The sequence below is a fragment of the Procambarus clarkii genome, chromosome 49 (assembly GCF_040958095.1).
Source record: "Procambarus clarkii isolate CNS0578487 chromosome 49, FALCON_Pclarkii_2.0, whole genome shotgun sequence".
Lineage (NCBI taxonomy): Eukaryota > Metazoa > Arthropoda > Malacostraca > Decapoda > Cambaridae > Procambarus > Procambarus clarkii.
The window spans coordinates 7998932-8022968 of record NC_091198.1 but is presented as its reverse complement, the minus strand read 5'-3'; the positions used below and the strand labels follow the sequence as shown (position 1 = coordinate 8022968).

Genomic DNA, 24037 nt, shown 5'->3' with positions numbered 1-24037 from the left:
GGAGGCCAAATGTTATAGTCACTTCTCTTGCTGCTGATTCCAGACTCTTACTGGGTACAGTTTTGTGATTAAGAGAGGAGTCTCCTTTTTAACCTATCTTGTGCATGAATGGGAAACAAGTGAAGTATTCAGATCACTTGAGTCTGATTTTGCATTAACTTCTTTTCATATTGAATGGGAAACAAGAATTTTATTCAGTTTGCTTTAGGGATTGAATGTAACACAAGTCTGATAATCATTTTACCCAGGAATTATTGGGGAAAAACTCGTTGTACGCGGGTCTTGGGGTCTGCCTTTGAGACGACCGTTCTCGTTTACCTGCATGGAAGGCAATGGTAGTGTTTAGTTCTTTTGGGATTAAACGACGGACACGTGTATTAAACGACGGACACGTGTATTAAACGACGGACACGTGTATTAAACGAGGGACACGTGTATTTGTTCTCTTTGAGTTGAATGTCTGAAACATTTATTCTCTTTTGTAGCTACCAGTCAAACAAATAATTCGTTTGTCAGATATAACAAAATTCATTAGTTTTTTGAGTCCATTGTTTACCTGTAATGTTGATGAAGAATGTTATACAACTGGATGAAAAGACCGGCTAATTGGAAAGCGGAACTTTACAAGAGACAGCTCATTTAGTGTTTGTCCGTGGGTAATGAGCCTCTGACAAACAGTTTTGTAAGCAAATCAATTAGTTGGCCAGCGTAGTGCAGTAATTAAGGATGGAAATTGTGCTGTTCTACGAAGATGGCAAGTCCATGTTTTGGTCCAGCTCCAGGACTCGGCTCAGTGTCTCCAGGAACCTCAGAGGGGAGTGGGAATCCCCCCACCAGCAGGCCAGCGTCCCCAGGGAGGATTCTAACTGAAGCCTCCCACCAACCAATCCCTCAGCCATCCCCCACCAATCACCTGCACCTCCCCCAGACAGTAAAGTCCCTCTTCAGACCAGGGTATAGTGACGGTTATGTGGTGCTCATGGTATGGCCTTGTACCGAGTATGGTGTGAAATTTTAAGACGAGTTAAGAGTGCTGTGTAGCGTCGTGTGGTGTAGTGTTAAGTGATATAGTGATGCGCTGTGTTGTAGTAAGTAGTGTGGTGATGGAGTGGTGTAAATTGTTCATCAGTGGGGTGATCTGGAGTTTTGTGGTGTGAAGCACCAATGACTGTTGTGGTATGGTGAGGCGTGGTGTAATGTAGTGCTCTGTGGTGTAGTGTGGGCAATATGGGGCCCCGCCATGTAGTCTGGAGTAGACAGGAAGCATGCAAACCACAGCACGTAGACACCATAGTGTGGGGAGACGACACCAGAGTGTGGGAGACGTCACCAGAGTGTGGGAGACGTCACCAGAGTGTGGGAGACGTCACCAGAGTGTGGGAGACGTCACCAGAGTGAGAGACGTCACCAGATTGTATGAGATGTCACCAGAGTGTGAGAGACGTCACCAGATTGTATGAGATGTCACCAGAGTGTGGGAGACGTCACCAGAGTGTGGGAGACGTCACCAGAGTGTGGGGAGACGTCACCAGAGTGTGGGAGACGTCACCAGAGTGTGGGGAGACGTCACCAGAGTGTGGGAGACGTCACCAGAGTGTGGGAGACGTCACCAGAGTGTGGGGAGACGTCACCAGAGTGTGGGAGACGTCACCAGAGTGTGGGGAGACGTCACCAGAGTGAGAGACGTCACCAGATTGTATGAGATGTCACCAGAGTGTGAGAGACGTCACCAGGATGCTCATCCAACAATGTGTCAAGACTCTTCGTATTCCGGAAATATATCAGCATATCTAAAGGTTTCTCAATATACAAAGCGGATGGCAGAGATCAGATCATAGAAGAACTGAAAGATAATAAACGAGGATCTATACATACTCGAGAGATGGTACAAATAATAGGTACTGGATTTTAACAATGACAAAACATGATGTTTATAGAGATTATAGAGTCAGAAGAGAGGAGGCCCAAGGAACCGTAAAGATGAGATGCCATATAACTTATCAGAGGTAAATTGTTCTGGACAAGAGATGAATGGAAACCATAGGTAACTATAGCAAGAATAATTAGAGTACACACAGATTTTCAAAATATTCGAATATCATTAAAAAATTTCGAAAAAAACAGCATTCAAAATGTTCAAAACAACAGACATGAGATCTGGCCTTGAGTATGCAGACAAGGCCTGAACCCCCAAACCTGAAATATTATATATATAATGATATATGGTGTGATGACGAGAGCCGGAATGGGCTAGCGTTCCTACCTATCATCAGTCACTACCAGAGCTAGTCACACCCCGCCTACTGGCCTCGTTATACTTGAGTTATAACAATGATGATGAGTTGCTGAATATATAAGTGCGACGTCCCTACCTCCAGCGTGACGTAATGATGTCATATGAGCCACATACCTGAAGAAGAAAAGCCACATATTAATATTGGATGCTCCAGTAATTAGCACAATATTTTTTATCGAGCCAAGTCGGAAAATATACAGAGGAAATTTTAGATACCTAATTATACATATATTTCATTTTTTGTTGTTTTAACTGTGAAGCCCCCAGAGTCCTCGCCCGAACTTATTTCCGAGATGCCAACGATAAAGTGCGATAAATCGTAACCATAAATTAGCAGCCGAGATTAAAATCAGGGCAGAGCTGTGAACTTAAGATGGTTTCTTTGTTTGGTGGCTCCTATTGTGTTCAGGAGGGTGAGCCCGCGGCTACCCGTACGCCAGTGTAGGAGGGACACTCCCTATACGCCAGCGTGGGAGGGACGCTCCTTATACGCCTGCATGTGTATGTTTACATTGTCACCCAACATGGTCCCCTACATCATGTTACAGACGTCAGCAATTACATGAATGATCACGTTAATCAGAGGAAACATTTCCGATAATGTTGGCTGTATTATCTAAACTGTAAACCAAAGTTTACAGTTGACAACACTGATAAGGATTCCACACACTTGTGAAATCTATTCTTAGGTGTAACTCTTATAGCATAGGTGCGGTTAAGAAGTAAAAATTATCAAAGTTATTGACGGTGATAATTTTTCCTCTAACGCGAATATAAATTTTCAAGGGTTCTATGCGAGCGCGGGAAAGTGGCGTGCTTCATTAGCCTCCTCCTTGACTCTCCCTGGAAACTGGAAGGCATCCAGGAGAATTTGTGAGCGAGCGCGGGAAAGCAGGAGTGCAGCCGTTTAGCGAAAACCCAGAAATGTTCACGCCGGAAATATTAAATATTAAGGGCTCAGAGCGAGCGAATGGACACTGTTGGATTAACTGGGTCCGTGACCTTCCAGAGGCTGCCACGGTCGCTGCAGGGTCCGTGACCTTCCAGAGGCTGCCACGGTCGCTGCAGGGTCCGTGACCTTCCAGAGGCTGCCACGGTCGCTGCAGGGTCCGTGACCTTCCAGAGGCTGCCACGGTCGCTGCAGGGTCCGTGACCTTCCAGAGGCTGCCACGGTCGCTGCAGGGTCCGTGACCTTCCAGAGGCTGCCACGGTCGCTGCTGGGTCCGTGACCTTCCAGAGGCTGCCACGGTCGCTGCTGGGTCCGTGACCTTCCAGAGGCTGCCACGGTCGCTGCTGGGTCCGTGACCTTCCAGAGGCTGCCACGGTCGCTGCTGGGTCCGTGACCTTCCAGAGGCTGCCACGGTCGCTGCTGGGTCCGTGACCTTCCAGAGGCTGCCACGGTCGTTGCTGGGTCCGTGACCTTCCAGAGGCTGCCACGGTCGTTGCTGGGTCCGTGACCTTCCAGAGGCTGCCACGGTCGTTGCTGGGTCCGTGACCTTCCAGAGGCTGCCACGGTCGTTGCTGGGTCCGTGACCTTCCAGAGGCTGCCACGGTCGTTGCTGGGTTCGTGACCTTCCAGAAGCTACCACGGTCTTTGACCAGACCACACACTAGAAGGTGAAGGGACGACGACGTTTCGGTCCGTCCTGGACCATTCTCAAGTCGACTGCCAGGGTCGTTGCTGGGTCCGTGACCTTCCACAAGCTGCCAAGGTCGTTGCTGGGCTCGTGACCTTCCAGAAGTTCTCTAAACCAAGTGTGTAAAAGTATGTATGTGTAAACTTATTATCAATAGGGGATTCCACCTCTGGTTGAATTATGGAGGCGTCGTAAAAAAACATTGGAGGGAACCACGCTGGCCCCCGCGTTTTATATATGAATTATATGTCATTCACATGTATAACCTACAGTTGGAACAAATCCGTCAAATGTCTCCTATGGCTATGCATTGTTTCACAGATATAAGACCACTCATAATATAACCTTTCCTTGTGTCATCAGGTGTACAGTCTTCCCATCAGTTTAACCTTAAAATGACTGTGAATGAAATTCTAGATCGGCTTCCGTAGTTTCTTTTGGTAGGCTCACTTATGACTCCTGGTCCGCCAGTGGTAGAGGAGGAGGTCTTTTCTCCTGTTTTGGTAAACCATCCTTTTTGAGGGGGGGGATTATTAGTCGTCCTGGGTGTTTAGTCCTTGGTGCTATCATAGTGCTTGGTTCTCGCCACCAGAGGACTGTCCTACTATGGGGCCACCTCCCGCTGGTAGAGGAAACGAGAGTTTTTGGCGTCAATGGTCACATGCGGGAAAGGTGTGTGGGTCTGGGTGTATAGTGACTGCAGGGCATTGGCCGGCCGAGCATCTCCTGGCCGCCTTAACTCCACCCCTCTACCCACACCTCAGTTTCACGGGCACAGGGAGTTTAGCAACTGTTGGGGGCCACCTATACCGTGCAGGGTATCGTGGCCCTCAGGGAAAAACCTCACTGAAAACCTCGCTCCCACAGGGAGAAACCTCACTGAAAACCTCGCTCCCACAGGGGGAGAAACCTCACTGAAAAACCTCGCTCTCACAGGGGGAGAAACCTCACTACGCCAAATAAGATTCTTGACAATGGGAAACCCTCCCAAAAGTGTCCCCCCCGATCTTAGGACCGAGAGTTTAACTCCTGGGGTCCGTTTTACTTTCGCTTAATGACAAATTCGATATTTTAATCGCGTTCATTTGAATCATTTTTTGCGTAGACTGTGAATTATTTTCATATATAATTTGAGCTATTTTTGGCACGTTTGGAATTACTATTATACAACTCATATTATTTTTGGGGATATGATTTTAATATAAATGATTGAGAATATTACGAACTATTCTTGGCATAAGAATTATTTTTGGAAGAATATGATTCTCAGTTGAATGTGATTTTTATAAGAATAATATTTATTCCGAGAATTATTTTTGGAATATAAATTAGCTGACGTGCAAAATAAATTGTTTCCCTTCGACAATTTATACTGCCAGCGGAATGATTAAAGAGCAGGAGGAAAAATATTCGTTTAAAAACTGAATTAGTCTGCATAAAATATGGGCTCTTCTCACTGGCATTCAGAGGGGGGGGGGGCAATGGTCGTTCATGCGAGCGGTTTGTATATTCACCTAGTTATGCTAGCGGTGGTTGAGCTCTGGCTCTTTGGGCCCGCCTCTCAACTGTCAATCAACACATCCCCAGCCCGGAGGGGGGACATCCGCAGGAAGCAGCCCGTAGCAGCTGTCTAACTCCCAGGTACCTTATTTATTGCTAACTAATAGGGTCATCAGGGTGAAAGAAACTGTGCCTATTTGTTTTCTCGTCACCAGCGACTTGAGAATGGTCCAGGACGAACCGAAACGTCGTCGTCCCTTCACTTTCTAGTGTGTGGTCTGGTCAACATATTTCAGGCACGTTATTGTGACTCCTCGTCTGTGAGGATATCATACAATCCTCTCCTTTAACTGTATAGAGAAATCACTCTTGGTATTCAGGCCACACTGGCTGGATAGGCAACTGAGCACCGGACATCAAACACGCCAACAATATTGTGTCACCTGCAATATTTGCTGCTGCAGCTGCCGAGCTGTTGTTGCATGACTAGTTGGTGTGTGGAGGTAGTTCCTGCTCTGTGATACAGGACCAACAGTTCCACTCGTGCTCCCTCTTAGTCATCGCTATACACCAACACACAGCCAGCTCCTTGTGGCCAGTCTCCAGGAGCCCGTGGACAAGGCGTGCGGACACTCACATCACTGGACACACACTGACTGTCTAACACAGGGTTGCCAGATCCAAATTGCTGAAAGTAGCGAGCTGACGGTCTAAAAGTAGCGAATTTGTAATAAGAATAGCCCAATTTTTTGTTTAGTGACTAATACGGATTTCAAAGTAATATATTATGATACATAGAGTACATAAAACGATTTTAATTGTTTTGTTAATATTATCTCTGCATATATATATTTAATCAATATGATAATAGGATAACTTATCAATATTTACTGTTTGAAGCCTAATGGGTGTGGAGTCCTTCCACGTCTTTACAGTTGAAGATTACAAAGATCTTGATCTGCATCCACAACCTCGTACTTGTATATTGCAGACTCATACTTAAGCATTGACATGAGTGGTTCAAATGACGAGCAATAAGTTACATTTTCTTCAAGATATGTTTTGATTCTCAAGATTGATGTCAAAAGCTTAAGTCCCATTCGATTTCTCAGTTTAGTTTTCACAGACGTTACTCTCGAAAATACCCGTTCAACCAGGGCATTACTGATTTGCAAGCTGTATATTTGCAAGGCAAACTGGGCGAGGTCAATCAGTATGGGATCGCCAGCAGCGTTCTTGACAGTTATTGTATTGGTCTAAAATGACGATTCAGATGTTGGAATTTGTCCCTCACAAATGTTGGACCAGTCAATGGTTAACAGTAGGCGCCACTGACTTTCAATTTCACTAAGTTTAGATTGGTCAGCTAATACTAATGGAAGTTCTGAAAATGGTGGCTTTGTGTAGCTAAGGCATATGATTGGTAACAGATTTTTCACCTTTTTTAAAGTTTCAACATTACTAAGAATACGAGAAAGAAGGTTTTTGCAAGCTTTCACTAAAAAAATATCGCATCTTTCTTTAATATTTTGAAACTTTTCCTGGGTTATAAAATTGTTTTGACTGTTAGTGGCCCGAAGTGTTGAAAATTCGCACTAAAGTCAACTTTCTCCAGGGGCAGATATATGAAATTGTAGTCCAAATTAACATGAAGCTTTACATGATGAGGATGCACGATTCTTCTGAGTATTCCAAGAGTGAAATTTTCTAAGACAGTGTGAAGGCTATACTGATCCGCTTCATCTTTTTGATAAAGTAAATTCATCCTTTCAAAACCATTTAGGATTGGTTTGAGACATGTGAAATATAGCTTATTGGAGGGATCAGAGTACATTGAAAATAGTTGCCTTGCAACATATTTATCACAAGAGGAAAAAAGCTATTTGGTAATGAGGTGTTAAAGACTCCCACTGATCTAACAGCCGCTTTACACTACCGCTCCTTGCCAACCATCGTCTTCCTGACAAAGGTATTAACTGTAGGGGATCTTTCCCATCATTTATCAATCTGGAAATTTCTAGATAACTTTCTTCCCTTCATGAAGATCTCTTTAACCAGGTGTAGCTTTTGGGATGAAGTATTAATGACAATTAAGGTTGGGAAATCTATTGCCCCTGGGGAGGATTACCTTGCCTTGCGGTTACTTTTTCTTCCGAAGGTTCCTAGGATCAATGTGGGATAGATGTTCATGATAATGACACGAGGTGTAAACTATGTGGTATGTTAAGGTCTCACACCCTGGCCCATTATGTTCTTGATTGTCCGTTGATTAATGTATATAGAAACACTGAGATAAGGACTGTTCCTGAACAAATAGCCTGGATGTGTCACAACGGAAAGGTTGATGATATTCTTGAGAGATATAAGAATTTTGCACCAAGATTGTAATATTTTGTTGAATTATCTGCATGTCTCTTGCAAATTGTCTATACAGTATACCTAGGTCATAAAAGTATTTGTGTGTACGTCTGATAACATACTACTTGTGAAGGAGGAAATGTATATGTTTACCTCTCAGAATGTTTGGCAATATGTTTATTTGTGATGTGTGTCTATGTATATATTAACACGTTGTACTGAATGGGGTGAGAATAGCTTGAGCTACCTCATCCCTTTGTGTGTATTGTACCTCAATAAACTTATTTCAATAGGATCAATGTCCCCAGGGGGCCGGTCTGGGACCAGGCCTCCTGGGGTAAGTGGTCTAGTCAGTCAGACTAGATGAGAGACGACGAGACGAGAAAGACGAGAGAGATATCAAATAATATACACCTGGAAGATACTGGAGGGCCAAGTACCAAATCTACACAGTAAAATAACAACGTACTGGAGTAAACGATATGGAAGAAAATGTAGAATAGAACCAGTGAAGAGCAGAGGTGCCATAGGCACAATCAGAGAACACTGTATAAACATCAGAGGTCCGCGGTTGTTCAACGTCCTCCCAGCAAGCATAAGAAATATTGCCGGAACAACCGTGGACATCTTCAAGAGGAAACTAGATTTATTCCTCCAAGGAGTGCCGGACCAACCGGGCTGTGGTGGGTATGTGGGCCTGCGGGCCGCTCCAAGCAACAGCCTGGTGGACCAAACTCTCACAAGTCGAGCCTGGCCTCGGGCCGAGCTTGGGGAGTAGAAGAACTCCCAGAACCCCATCAACCAGGTATCAACCAGGTAAGTCAGGCTGTTGGACGCGGCTGTGATTTGTACACATTATATTATTAAAGCATAAATAATCATCATTGAGTTTTTTAATATTAATAGCCCTAAGTAGCCCAACTTGCTTTTAAACTAGCCCAAAAAGTCGCAAGTAGCGAAATTAAAAATATGGGAGCGCGGGTTTCTCAAAAGTAGCCCAATTCGCTACTTGTAGCTTAATCTGGCAACCTTAGTCTAACACGGGAACAACCTGTCCCCAGGCCAGGCTCGTATGACCTGCGGCCGCCGCCCCACAAGACGCCAACCCGTCCTCGACTCAAGTCCATTCCATCCAGCGGTCGACCCCACAGACGCATTCATAAATTTTAACATGCTGTTCATTCAAAACGGGAGTTTTTTCAAATATAAATTAATATGATAATATATTAACATATTTTGCATACATAGGTTAGGTGTTTAGGTTCTGTTGACGATTATTTGTATTTGTAGAACGTGAGTGAAGCATTTACAGCGTTGTGGTTCGAGCAAAAGTCGTCAGTGAAGCACTTGTTCCGGAAGTGTTCGAACGTGAACAGTTGTGAGTCGTGTGTAAACCGTTTTACATTCATAAACCAGCCTGTCCTCCCAGCCTGTCCTCCAAACAAAGACCCAAAAGTGATTCCATCCACCCGCCAAAACCCCATGAATATTTGGCCAATATTTATAAGGACAGATGCATAGAGTAAACACGACAGTCAGAAGGAACAGAGAACTTAAACAGGACACCGGGAAGCGAGACGCGGGACAGACTTCCTCATGCAACTCTAACTACACGTACAGGATCTAAGAATAAAGATGCTGGATGAACTAATGTGGTTATCTTGAGATAATTTCGGGGCTTAGTGTCCCGTGACAGCTGACTAACTCCCAGGTACCTAATTTACTGCTAGGTAACAGGGGCATCAGGGGTGAAAGAAACTCTGCCCATTGTTTCTCGCCGGCGCCCGGGATCGAACCCGGGACCACAGGATCACGCGTCCAGTGTTCTGGACTATATAATATTCCTCTGCAGTTTCTCATGTCAGTTGAGGACGTGTACGGCTGAAAGGTTAAGTCTGGACGTAATAGTACTTACCTAGCAGTGCTTACCTAATATATAGGGTAACGTACTTACCTAACAATATTTACCTGAACTTACTTAGCAGAACTTACCTAACAGAACTTACCTAGTAGAACTTACCTAACAATACTTACCTATGTATATCTACACAGAAATCACAATAACGTGATATATCTCAAATGAACAAATCCACAAGAGCCATTTTTTTTTTACCATGTCGCGGTACAGTCGACTAGAGCGCGTCTGGGAACATCCAACGCCTAGGTTCGAACCCTGATCAAGGCCTTTGTGGATTTGTTTATTTACATCCACCCAAACCCATTCACATTTATGTTTAACCTACACAGTTTAGTACACCATTTTTGGTGACGTGTCAACTGGAGAGGATGGTGATGATGATGATGATGGTGGTGAAAGTGGTGATGGTGATGGGAGTGATGGTGAGGGTGGTTGTAGTGTAGCAGGTAGAGGAGAGGGGGGCAGGGAAAGACTCCCCCCCCCCCTTCCCCTTCCTCCACGTGGTAATTACCATTTGCCGCCGAGCTAGTAATGCATTTTCCTCTTTCCCGCCAAAACTGGAGAAGCTTTTGGATTGGAAACAACTCTTCTCGCTCCATCACCCTGACGGTCACGAGAGTCTACCTCCCTTGCGACGCAGAGGCCAAGGGGGGAGGGGGCCTTACAGTGGTTGGGAGGGTAGGAGAGTAGTTTGGAGGCGTGACCAAGTGTTCAAGAGACTAGCGTGACTGGTTGGGGGAGTCGTGACTGCCTTCAACTGCTCAATTAAAAGCATTAAAATGGCAAAATCTTTTCCGTCATCAGCTGACTGAGATATACTGGAAAAGAATGAAGAAATATTTGTAATATCAGAAGTTTGTGATAATGGTATTTGTGGTAGGACGTGTAGCTCCAACATTTCTGTTTTTCTGTTCAATTCCAATGTCCGTGTTTTTAGCTGGCCGCGGTGGGCGTCCCTGCCGCCCGTGTGAGCCGCAGGTAGGGGGGGACCCCAGTACTTTTATCCTGACCTCATCTGTCTAGATGGCGTTCACAGTGGTAACACTGACACCAATTTCCACCCCTACCAACAGATTCCCAAACAACAGTAAGCTAGCTCGCTCTCTCTCTCTCTATCTCTATCTCTATCTCTATCTCTCTCTCTCTCTCTCTCTCTCTCTCTCTCTCAAACTAAGACAAGGGTTCATAAGGAATGGTGCTGGTGCTCCTAATAAACTAGGGTGACTTATCCATCTAAAAAGACGACTTATCACCCAAAAACGTATCAGCTAGAAATACAGATTTGTGAGTAGGCAGATAGCCTTGTGGACAATGTTATTCGTTTATAAACAGTAACTAAATGTAAGCACTCACGTATGTACAAAACAGACCATTTTGCATACGGTCATGTGTGTGTGTGTATGTGTATGTGTATGTGTATGTGTGTGTGTGTGTGTGTGTGTGTGTGTGTGTGTGTGTGTGTGTGTGTGTGTGTGTGTGTGTGTGTGTGCAACAAAATCCCAGCAGCGTGCAGTTCTGTCGTAATGATCCCATGTGCGTCACAGCGCTGCTTTACCTTCGTGTGAGGCAGAGTTTCCACCTGTGGGGGGGGGGGGAAACACAAGACATCCATGCTTGGTACAGTATCCTCGTGGTTCATGGGACACAAAGCGGTATCACCCAAAGAGTCTCCATTCCTAACTTCTCTGGATGTTTTGGATGAGTTGGGTTCGATAAGGTCACTGTTGGGTTGGGTTACACGAGACAACGATGGTTTGGGAACTATATAATGAGTCGGCCAAATTCCAACAACAATGAAGAGCAGATTATCCCATTACAGCCCCCCATACCAGTAAGCTATTTATAATTTCAGCTTGCCTAGTAGTTGTAAAGACACCCTGCACCCTGGCAGCCACAGAGCAGTCCCCAGACAGGCTCCTATCAGCCCCCATGGTATTCTCTCAAAACACCATAGTAGCACCCCCCCCCCTCCCTCTCAGGCAGTCCACAGGCGGCCTCCTGGCTGCCCCGCGCCAGTCCTCTAGCAGTCCCTTGTTACTCCCTAAGGCAGCTTCTAGGCAGCCTCCCCAGGCAGCCCCCCTTCCCCTTACAAGCCACCGAAGCAGCCCCTCCTCCTCCTCCTCTGTCATTCCCTGCTCCAGAAGTGCCCCAACAAGCGTCAACACAGCAGGACCCGCAGACTTTCCCAGTAGGTCCCACTTCTCAACAACGCCCTCAGCACTCTCCCTCCCCCACCAGGCAGCACTCACAGCACCTGATCTAGCCTCACCACTTCTTCCCAGCATCTTTCCAATGCCCCCGTTCCCTCCTCTCACCTTCCCAGCATCGTGGCTGCCAGCCTCCGCCCTCATCTCCAGTAGTTCTCCTTGCCTGGGCGTATTCCAACATTTGCTGTCTTGAATGGAGGCGACACACGTGATGAATAACTGTGCCGGAGCTTCCCGGGCTCGCGCTCAATGGAATCCAACCCAAAAGATGATGACTTTTTTTTTTGCAAGAAGCCACGAGAAAAGTGGAGGTGCATTGTCTCTCTTTTGTTATGGCATAATCGAGCGAGGGAGACTGGCTTTACACACCAGAGTACATAGGTATGTATTTATCTGTCTGCCTTGCTTGCTTGCTTGCTTGCTTGCTTGCTCTCTCTCTCTCTCTCTCTCTCTCTCTCTCTCTCTCTCTCTCACACACACACACACACACACACACACACACACACACACACACACACACACACACACACACACACACACACACACACACACACACACACACAAACCCACAGGAAGATGGCCCCAACAGTAGCGGTGGTGATCATTAAAAAGCAGTCTCGGGTAGGACTTGGGACCCTGATTCATGCTTGGATAAGGCCACCATAGCCGGAACTAAATCCCACGGTTTAATAATCGTATTTACACACACTTCCCGGACCAGGCAGAAACAAATGGGCAAAGTTTCTTTCATCCTGATGCTCCTGTTACCTAGCAGTAAATAGGTAGCTGGGAGTTAGACAGCTGTTACGGAGCTACTTCCTGTGTGTGTGTGTGTGTGTGTGTGTACTCACCTAATTGTACTCACCTAATTGTGCTTGCGGGGGTTGAGCTCTGGCTCTTTGGTCCCGCCTCTCAACCGTCAATCAACTGGTGTACAGATTCCTGAGCCTATTGGGCTCTATCATATCTACATTTGAAACTGTGAATGGAGTCAGCCTCCACCACATCACTTCCTAATGCATTCCATTTGCTAACTACTCTGACACTGAAAAAGTTCTTTCTAACGTCTCTGTGGCTCATTTGGGTACTCAGCTTCCACCTGTGTCCCCTTGTTCGCGTCCCACCAGTGTTGAAAAGTTCGTCCTTGTTTACCCGGTCGATTCCCCTGAGGATTTTGTAGGTTGTGATCATGTCCCCCCTTACTCTTCTGTCTTCCAGTGTCGTGAGGTGCATTTCCCGCAGCCTTTCCTCATAACTCATGCCTCTTAGTTCTGGGACTAGTCTAGTAGCATACCTTTGGACTTTTTCCAGCTTCGTCTTGTGCTTGACAAGGTACGGGCTCCATGCTGGGGCCGCATACTCCAGGATTGGTCTTACATATGTGGTGTACAAGATTCTGAATGATTCCTTACACAGGTTCCTGAACGCCGTTCTGATGTTAGCCAGCCTCGCATATGCCGCAGACGTTATTCTCTTTATGTGGGCTTCAGGAGACAGGTTTGGTGTGATATCAACTCCTAGATCTTTCTCTCTGTCTGTTTCATTAAGTACTTCATCTCCTATTCTGTATCCTGTGCCTGGCCTCCTGTTTCCACTGCCTAGTTTCATTACTTTGCATTTACTCGGGTTGAACTTCAACAGCCATTTGTTGGACCATTCACTCAGTCTATCCAGGTCATCTTGTAGCCTCCTACTATCATCCTCTGTTTCAATCCTCCTCATAATTTTTGCATCGTCGGCAAACATTGAGAGGAACGAATCTATACCCTCTGGGAGATCATTTACATATACCAGAAACAGTATAGGTCCAAGGACTGACCCCTGCGGGACTCCACTTGTGACGTCTCGCCAATCTGAGACCTCACCCCTCACACAGACTCGTTGTCTCCTGTTGCTTAGGTATTCCTCTATCCACCGGAGTACCTTCCCTCTCACTCCAGCCTGCATCTCCAACTTTCGCACTAGCCTCTTGTGTGGCACTGTATCAAAGGCTTTCTGACAATCCAAAAATATGCAGTCTGCCCACCCTTCTCTTTCTTGCCTTATTTTTGTTGCCTGGTCGTAGAATTCAAGTAACCCTGTGAGGCAGGACCTGCCATCCCTGAACCCATGTTGATGCTGTGTTACAAAGTTCCTTCGCTCCAGATGCTCCACTAGTTTTTTTCGCACAATCTTCTCCATCAGCTTGCATGGTATGCAGGTTAGGGACACTGGCCTGTAGTTCAGTGCCTCCTGTCTATCCCCTTTCTTGTATATCGGGACTACGTTAGCTGCTTTCCAAGTATCTGGCAGTTCCCCTGTTGCCAGTGATTTGTTATACACTATGGAGAGTGGTAGGCTCAGTTCTCTTGCTCCTTCCTTTAGAACCCAAGGGGAGATTCCATCTGGGCCTATAGCCTTCGTCACGTCCAACTCTAGTAAACACTTCCTTACTTCCCCACTGGTAATCTCAAACTCTTCCAGTGGTTCCTGGTTAGCTATTCCCTCCCTCACTTGTGTGTGTGTGTGTGTGTGTGTGTGTGTGTGTGTGTGTGTGTGTGTGTGTGTGTGTGTGTGGGAAAAAACATTAGTTAGTAGTTAGTTACAGTTGATTGATTGACAGTTGAGAGGCGGACCGAAAGAGCAGAGCTCAACCCCTGCAAGAACAACTAGGTGAATATACACACAGACACACACACACACACACACACACACACCTATGTATATTTTTGGTATGAAGCATAACAAACACGGCATTAGTAGGTTAGTGGAAGGTCTGTATGGAGTTGACACCTGTGTCTCTGCCCACCTGGTGACTCCCTCCCCTGTGGTGCACTCTCCTCTCCCCCCCCCTAACCCTCACCTCTCCCCCCGAGCCCTCCCTCACCTCTCCCCCCGCCACTGTGAGGGAGGCAGCAAGCCAAACTCCCAGGATGAGGAAGAGGGACGAGACAGGTAAACAACTGTACTCATACGGAACGACCTGCTTCTCTCTCCACACACGTCTCTCTTCATTTACCTCTTACCTCCTCCGCCCCCACCTCTCCTCTCCTCTCCTCTCCTCTCCTCTCCCACACCTCCCCTCCTCTGCCGCCCCGAGCACCGTGCCTCACTACACTCTCACGTTTGGTATTTCTCATGATCGCACCTTATCTCTCCTCTCTAACTCTATTCCCGCTGCTCTTCTTTTATTTCTCATGCTTACGCTTCGTTTATTTTACTTTGATGGGAGCTAAAGGGAGGGAGGGGGCTGGGGGGCCTGTGGGAGAGGCCCCTAGATGAGGGTAGGGAGGATCAAGAGGAAGGGGGGGAGGCTAGAGGAGCTTGAGGAAGAAGAGTGGTCTTATTTTGACCACTCTTTGTATGTATATATGTATGTATGTATGTATATATGTATATATGTATGTATGTATGTATGTATGTATGTATGTATGTATGTATGTATGTATGTATGTATGTATGTATGTATGTAGGTATGTTTGTATACTCGGCTAATTATACATTCTCAATTGTGCTTACCTATTTGTACTTATGTGCTTGTACCTGTGGGCGAGAGCGCCGGGTGTGGCTGCCTCTGGTCCACACTGAGGTGTGGCTCAAGGTATGGCCATCAGTTTTGCCAACTTTTAGACTAAATAAACATTTCCTAACATCCGCCTGGCCCATCCGCCTCTCTTAGCTGTCATCAACAACTCGTGTATTTGCTTGTGCTCATGCTACGCAGCTCATCTTTTGTGTCGTAATCATCTATTTGTTTGTTTCTAGTTTAGTGAGATTCGTCTCCTGAAGTCTTCGTATTCCAGGTCTCTCCGTTCCGGAACTAGTCTCGTATCAATACTGATTTAGCATTATCTAACACTTGCCTCTCTCTCTCATAGGCAGTATATCAAGACCGTCAAGTTTGTCAGGTTTGTCAATTTGCCCGTCAAGGTTTGTCAAAACGTACTTAATGTTCGCTGAGCTTGTGGTCTCTGCTTCTGGCTCGGCTCTCATTGCCTTGCATTTACTCGGGTTAAAGTTAAGCTACCATCTGTTATTATTATTTAGCTCGATTCTTCTGAAGCACTCTGGAGTACCATGACATGCAGTCTGTGTGTGTCACCTTCACGTCATCTGCGATAACTGTCGTATAGAGATAACTTTCCCTGTTAGGTTGTAAACATGAGACCAGAGTAGTTCAGATATATGAGTTTTTGTGGTGGTCGACTTGTCATTGTTGTGCAGCTCCCGCTCTTCCTCTCTCCTTAGTGTGTGCTCCAGGTGTTAACACACACTAACACACCTGGTGTTACTAACACACACAACACACCTGGTGTTACTAACACACACAACACACCTGGTGTTACTAACATGCACAACACACCTGGTGTTACACACACAACACACCTGGTGTTACTAACATGCACAACACACCTGGTGTTACACACACAACACACCTGGTGTTACTAACATGCACAACACACCTGGTGTTACACACACAACACACCTGGTGTTACTAACATGCACAACACACCTGGTGTTACTAACACACACAACACACCTGGTGTCACTACTCCAACACTGTACATGTAGTAGCTCTCCCTGTAATATATATTCCGATCACCCTCTCTAGCTTCCTCCTCCTCCTCCCTTGCTGTAGCATCTCTGTCACCGACCCCTGTCTGTCCCTGCCGTCCCTTACCTCCGTCCCCTGTCTGTCCCTGCCGTCCCTTACGCCCACCATTGCTACGACCCCTCCCATGTGCAATCACCGAGTTAATTAATGCAACGACCACACATCCCCCCCAATGACCTCATTTCCTGGCGCAGGAGGTCTCTAGGAGCCGAGGTCAACCTTATGTTACCCCGTAGATCAATAGAGGCGGAGAGGTGGCACCTGTAGGGGAAGGCCTTGAATTTGACCTTCTCTAGCGCCCCTCCTCGACGTATCTGACTCACATACAAGTAGACAGACAGACACACACACACACACACACACACACACACACACACGCACACGCACACGCACACGCACACGCACACGCACACGCACACACGCATACGTTGTGTAGAGGTTCATACCACCACGAAGGGCTTAAGAAGCGAAGGAGAGCACTAGCCCATGGCTTGCCTAGAGTCAAAACAATAACAGTAGAAACAAAAGCAGATCGAAGAAATAGAGAGACTATAATGCAATATGGAGTGGCAGTGTTTACAAACGGAGAAGCAACAAGTACGCAGAAGCTAAGAGAGAGAGTGACTGGGAGCAGTCCGAGACTGACACAGCATCAAAGGCTATATTCTATAGCCACATCCGGAGACCGACGGCTCTGAACGACCAGGTGATCAGTTGGCACAAAAGGGAACGAGGCCACCTGAAGAATGACAAGGAAGTATGTGACGAACTTAACAAATGCTTCCTGGAAGTCTTTTACCTGTGACCTGGCCGGGGAGGATTGACCAATCCTTAACTGTTCGTCCCTGTTCACCCAACTGTTTTGAGGTTCACACTTACCTCAAAAAGACATGTCAGGACCAGAAAAAGGTCGATAATATGCAACAAGACTTGTTTCTGAGCTGAAGGGCTTCAACTACGAGGAAAGACTGAGGGAACTGGATCTCATCACACTGGTTGGAGAGGAGAAATAGGAGAACATGATCACAACATACAAGATTATAAGGGTACTTGACAAATTACACAAAAGTAGCACTGTTTAAAGCTATGAACGAGGGGGATAAATGGAAACTAGAGACACAAACGAGTTACAGAAACACCAGAAAAAACTTTCTAAATGCTAGAGACGTCAATAGATGGAAGAGATTAGACGAAAAATGTCGTTGAAGTTAACTCCATACAAAACTGAACATATAAATATGACGACCACGTGGGGTCAGAGTCACTGCATTAATCTATGACTGCCCGGAAGACTGGGCTGGGAGGCGAGCTAGTTCATTCATGAACAAATAAGATTCAAATGAACAAATGTGTAGTATAGTGTAATTAAGATTTGTTATATTGGCAAGAACTCATTTAGGCCAGGGACGGGCGGGGTGCACCAACCTGGGAACGGAGTAGCGGCCTTAGTGGACTCCTTGGAAAAAGTAGTTAACAAAACTCTTAAACTGTAAAAGAGTAGAAATCTGGCTGTGAAAGTGAATGAGGTGAAAGCAGCAGCACCAGCACCACCACCACCACCACCACCACCACCACCATCACCACCAGCACCAGCCACAGCAGCACGGGGACATTATGGGGAGAGGACATCAACATATAAGCTAAAGTTGTGAAGTGAATGTAGAAAGTTTGAGGAAAGTAAAAAGGTCAGGAATGTGCAGGACACAACACCCTAAAGGTGTACTACACAAGCACCACGAGTGTTAACACTCACAGTAACACAGTTGAGTACACTCGTGCTCACACAAACAACAAATATTATTGTTCAATGAAAACAAAGATGAATACAGTGAACAGGGAACTTTTGTCTGAATATAAAATAAAGAAATACCAATTATTTATCACTAATAAAAAGAGGAAAGGGAGAAAAATGTTGTCAAAGAAAATGTAATATATATATAAAGTCAAAGAGGAAATCAAAACAAAGCCAAAACACAGGTACTATTTAGACAGAATTAAATATAAAACAATGCTAGCCTAATAATAGCAGTTATAGGCCACCAAAGAGAATAGAAGGAAGATACATATGGGGGTAGAAATATCTAGAGCATCTAGGTCTAGCAATCTTTGAGTCATGGGTGACCTTTTAATTCTGGAAGAATAAATAAAACAGGAGGTGGCTTGGGGTCGTGGATTTTAGTATGGCATATTTTGTCCGTTCTGGTCACTCAAGAGGACGGGCTGGTGGATTATGTGGCAGTGAAAAAAATTCCTGAGTTCATGTTATATTAAATTGATATCCAAATGTTAAATGTTATCCAAATGGATAACCAGTGAACTAACGAATGTTATCGGAAAAAAGGACTATCTACAAATGAATTAAGAATGGTGAAGTCAACCTTGAAATGGTAAAAAAATATTTAACGAGATAAAAAAAGTTAAAAGAAATTGTGAAGAAGAACTGAACAAGCAGAGATAAATTCTACTTTTCTAGATATATTGAACAAAGATGAAGGAGAAGACGTGGCCGGTGAGAAATGAGCCAGACCAGACAAATGTCAGGTTAATATTCAAGACAAAGAAATGAGTGGCATTTTCAATACGTGAATCGTCTCTGTATTTATAAGAGAAGAATTAATATTATACCTGCAGTTGAAAACTGGGTTGTGAAAGGAACAAGTTGACTCGGTGTTAACTAACCTGGTATTAACCAGGTATTAACTGGTATTGTGGTTACCAGGAAATTATTAAATTAATTGGCAAATTAGAGCCTGGTAATTCCCCAGGACCAGGCTATATGTATTTGCCAATGTTTTTAAAGAATGTAAATAAGAGCGTAATGAGCCCTTCTCTTGCATATTTAATCCATCATTAGAGTCGAGCAGAGAGAGAGAGTCGTGGAGGGTTGCCAATGTGGTGCCCATTTTCAAGAAGGGAAGTAAATCGCTTGTGTCGAACTATTGTTCAATTAGCTTTATATCTATTGCAGGAAAATTGACTTAATCTATAATTACAGAAGACATTCATGTCTTGAAGAACATCTATATATATAAAATGTGTGTCTCTCTGAAGTTAGAGGCCAGACTTTCACATGTGAAACATGGGGGAGGGGGGTTATGCAAGTGTCATAAGCCAGTTGGAGGTCGGCCAATATGCCATGCTTTAAGAAATATCGGCATTGGTAGCGACCCTTGCGATTTTCATAAAGCCTGAATTAAATTTGTGTATGTGTTTTTCATAGAGTTTTGACCCTTACTCCCAATCATGGACATCTTTCATGAAAAAATATAGATGTATCACTACAAATATTATAATTTCAGGTTAGGTTAAGTCAAGGTTATTAAGAATTGTCTCTGAATTTTGAAATGGATATGAGGGCATGAGATGGTTATCTTGAGATGATTTCGGGGCTTTTAGTGTCCCCGCGGCCCGGTCCTCGACCAGGCCTCCACCCCCAGGAAGCAGCCCGTGACAACTGACTAACATCCAGGTACCTATTTTACTGATAGGTAACAGGGGCATAGGGTGAAAGAAACTCTGCCCATTGTTTCTCGCCGGCGCCTGGGATCGAACCCAGGATCACAGGATCACAAGTCCAGTGTGCTGTCCGCTCGGCCGACCGGCTCCCAGGGGAAACAAGGAGGACATGGACTGGGGGGTCTCAATGGGAGGCGTAGGTGGTGATTATGGGAGGACTGTTGTAGGGTGGTATGGTGGATGACTTGTGTCACACTCCTCTCTGGGGTTGTTGGCCTCCCGGTGGAGGGTTTCCCACTCCCCCTGTGAAGTTACTGAAAATACTAAGTTGAAGCCTGTGGCTCCCTCATTCCCTTCACTGTGCTTGCGGCTCTTTCGTGTTTCTACTGCCCTGTCTCTCTCTCCTCCCGCTTCATGTCCCTCTGCAGAAAAAAACATCTTTGTATTCTCTTACATGGAGAAGTATGCTAAGCCTGGATAAGATTGCCGCTTTCGTTGCCTCGTTTATGAAAGATATCTTTATCCTTGTGTGTGTGTGTGTGTGTGTGTGTGTGTGTGTGTGTGTGTGTGTGTGTGTGTGTGTGTGTGTGTGTGTGACCCCATTACCCTGGCGTATGGCTGTGATTCAAAGGTCATCTCTCATCCCTGGGCATTCAGAGGTCATCCTAGAGCCCAGGCAACAAGAAGCGCTACAAATCCCCGGATATTCCATGCAAGAGACTTCACATGACACACGACCTCTCTCTCCCGCCACGAACTGTGCAAAAACAATACTTGTAAATACAATACTAAGTATTGTATTTACAATACTTTTACAACAAAATTAAATAACATTGCCTCGGTTATAATTATTTGATGGTTTTCAAATTTATTCTACTAATCTCGATTGGTAATTAATTTGTAAATCTTTCTCTGCAAAGTGTCACTAAAAAATAATGGAATACGAATGGGAACAGAACATTTAGATATAACACTTTTTGTTCTACTTTGGAAGGAATTCAAACAGCGAGAGTTACGTTCTTAGTCATCAAGAGACTCGGGGAAATTAGCACACATATTTAAGAGAAAACATAAAATATAAAATATATATAAAATATATATATATATTATATAAAATATAAAATATATATAAAATATAAAATATATTCACTGGTTATTATTATAAACTAAGTGTGTATCGGGTTGCTAATCAATTTTAACATTTTTGAGAAAGATTTATAAATTCTTTGCCAATCGAGATCAGAAGAATAAATTTGAAAACCATCAAATAATTATAACCGAGGCAATTATTTTTTTTTTTAAATTTTACAACAAATGATTGAAGGCGATGAGTCACAGTAACGTGGCTAAAGTAAGTTGACCAGACCACACACTAGAAGGTGAAGGGACGACGGCGTTTCGGTCCGTCCTGGATCATTCTCAAGTCGATTGTGACTTGATAATCGACTTGAGAATGGTCCAGGACGGACCGAAACGTCGTCGTCCCTTCACCTTCTAGTGTGTGGTCTGGTCAACAAAATGATTGAACCCATGTTAAAAAAAATTGGCTGAACTGTATCAGAAAATCCATATTTATACTTGCAACAGATTCACTACAGTATAAACACAATAAAAGGCATTTCTTAGGTAAAATCTGCAAAAACACTATTTGAAAAATATACCAGACCAAAGAATAAGTGGAAGGTATATCATTACGACACCGCAGGAAGCACAGGGCTGGTGAGCAGGCTGCTCGCACAGCTACAGCAAAAGGCGAGCAGTGGACCGAGAACAGTTTTTAATGGTGTGTACCAGGTGGAAGATGAGGGGCCCAGACCCAGCGTGACACACCAGAGGAATAAAGGGCGCCGGTGGGAAGGAGAGTACTGAAAGCAAGAGACCGGGGGGGGGGGGGGGGGAGGGCAGATTCGCGAAGCAGTTACGCAAGCACTTACGAACCTGTACACCTTTTCTCAATCTTTGGCGGCTTTGTTTACAATTATTAAACAGTTAATGAGCTCCGAAGCACCAGGAAGCTGTTTATAACAATAACAACAGTTGATTGGGAAGTTTTCATGCTTGTAAACTGTTTAATAAATGTAACCAAAGCCGTCAAAGATTGAGGAAAGATGTATACGTTCGTAAGTGCTTGCGTAACTGCTTCGTGAATCTGGGTCCGGGAGCTAAAATAGGAGGCACTAGCTCACACACACACACACACACACACACACACACACACACACACACACACACACACACACACACACACACACACACACACACACACACACCAACAGGAGCCATTATCACTTGAGACGGAAAAAAAAGCAGCCCAGTAACGTTAAATACACAAGGAAATCACCATAGCGTGACATTTTTTCCAACACAAGGAAATCACAACAGCTCCAATGATTTCTGCGAAAATCGTTGGAGCGGGACGGGGAATTGAACCAGTATCATGAGTCACTCCAAACACACAGCATTAAAGTTATCTACAGATGGAATTTGTACATCTAAATGCAGATGGAATTACAAATAAAGGGGTAGAGTTACAGGAACGAGTGGCAGAAGAGCAGCCACATGTTATCGCAATAATGGAAATGAGGCTGCCAAGTTTATAGGAAATGCAATCTTCCCACGGGAATATCAAGTAATAAGGGAAGAAAGCGTGAACAGGAGTGGAGGTTGACGGATGGGGGGGGGGGTAGTCCTATTACTACAACTTCACTGGAGTTTGCGGAGGTAAAAGTATCAAGAGAAAACCGATTAGCAAGAGTACATATTGGGTAAAACAATAGTTGGAGACAAGAAGATAGTGGCAGCAGTGATTTACAATCCATAAATCACTAGAATTTACCCCAATCAAATCACCCCACCAAACAATAGAAGGTCTAGGAGGAAGAATGATAAATGCAACGATATTTGTATAAATACAATGAAAAAAATATAGCCACAGTGACAAGGGGAATGAGGGACTAAGATTCTAATACCTGGGAATATCAATCATAGAGAAATAGAAATAGATGAAATAGTTGACCACATATCCGGAATGCACTTGGGCATGGGTTTGAATGAGTTCATAAAGACTGCCATGCTAGTGAAGGCTGGTTGGCACAGTGGTACAACACTCGTCTTTGTATCACATATTATATATGTGATTATATATATATATATATATATATATATATATATATATATATATATATATATATATATATATATATATATATATATATATATTACACATACACATACTGGTGTGTACTGGCAGCAGGTTTTCTTTTAAACATGTCTCATTGAACATGACCGCATATTCTGTATTTACTATCTTCTGGTTTAGGGCTTCTATCCCTCTAAGTATTATTCTTGCATCAGGGTTTAGTTGCCAGAGGAGTTCTCCAAAAGTCATGTTCGTTTTTCAAGGTGAAGAAAAAAGTGAATTACTATAGAATGTATTACACTTATTATAAAATTGCACAATGTTTCGAACCTACATGGTTCATTCTTAAGTGATTCTCATTCTCCATTCTCAAACGTTAGTTTTAACTCAAATTAAATAAATGTATGCATATATAATGCAATGAAAAGCGTTATCATTTCACAAGAAGAAAATTAGAAAATATATAACTTCAGGAAAATCTGGCTTATTATGCCAATCGGGTCTTGCATAGAAGGCCAAGCTCAAGCTATTAGGTACAACATATATAAGCTTCAACATAGTGAAGAGTAAGGGTCAGCTGATGTGACCTCTGACCTGTCAGCCTCGACAGTTATGAGGCAGGTGATGAATGGAAGAGTGAGGGGGGGGGTGGGGACCGCTCACCCCTCACCGCCCTGACGCCCACCTGTTGTGTCCTGTGTGAGGGGGAATGGGTGATGGGGCCACCCCGGGCCTCCCCTTGCCTCCCTGTCATGGGTCACCCACTGGACATGATCTCCCGGGAAGAGGACGGCCAGAGCCATGCTTCTGTGGCAGTGTGTGTGTGTGTGTGTGTGTGTGTGTGTGTGTGTGTGTGTGTGTGTGTGTGTGTGTGTGTGTGTGTGTGTGTGTTTTACCAAAATTCGGGCTCTATGAAACGAGCTGACCAATCA

General features: G+C 44.6%; 1 protein-coding gene across 6 annotated transcripts in view; it reads right to left on the bottom strand.

Annotated features, from left to right (window-relative positions):
- The window catches only part of LOC123763289 (ras-like protein family member 10B), a 185129-nt gene that overhangs the window by 112062 nt on the left and 49030 nt on the right, over positions 1-24037 (bottom strand). For 3 of the 6 annotated variants that reach the window (XR_011222407.1, XR_011222408.1, XM_045750426.2), the window contains exon 1: positions 5877-6089. The exons of the other annotated variants lie outside the window; for them this stretch is intronic. The gene's annotated coding sequence lies outside the window, so the exon portion shown is untranslated. Of the gene's footprint in view, positions 1-5876; positions 6090-24037 lie in introns of those variants that run through there. 6 annotated transcript variants of the gene reach the window in all.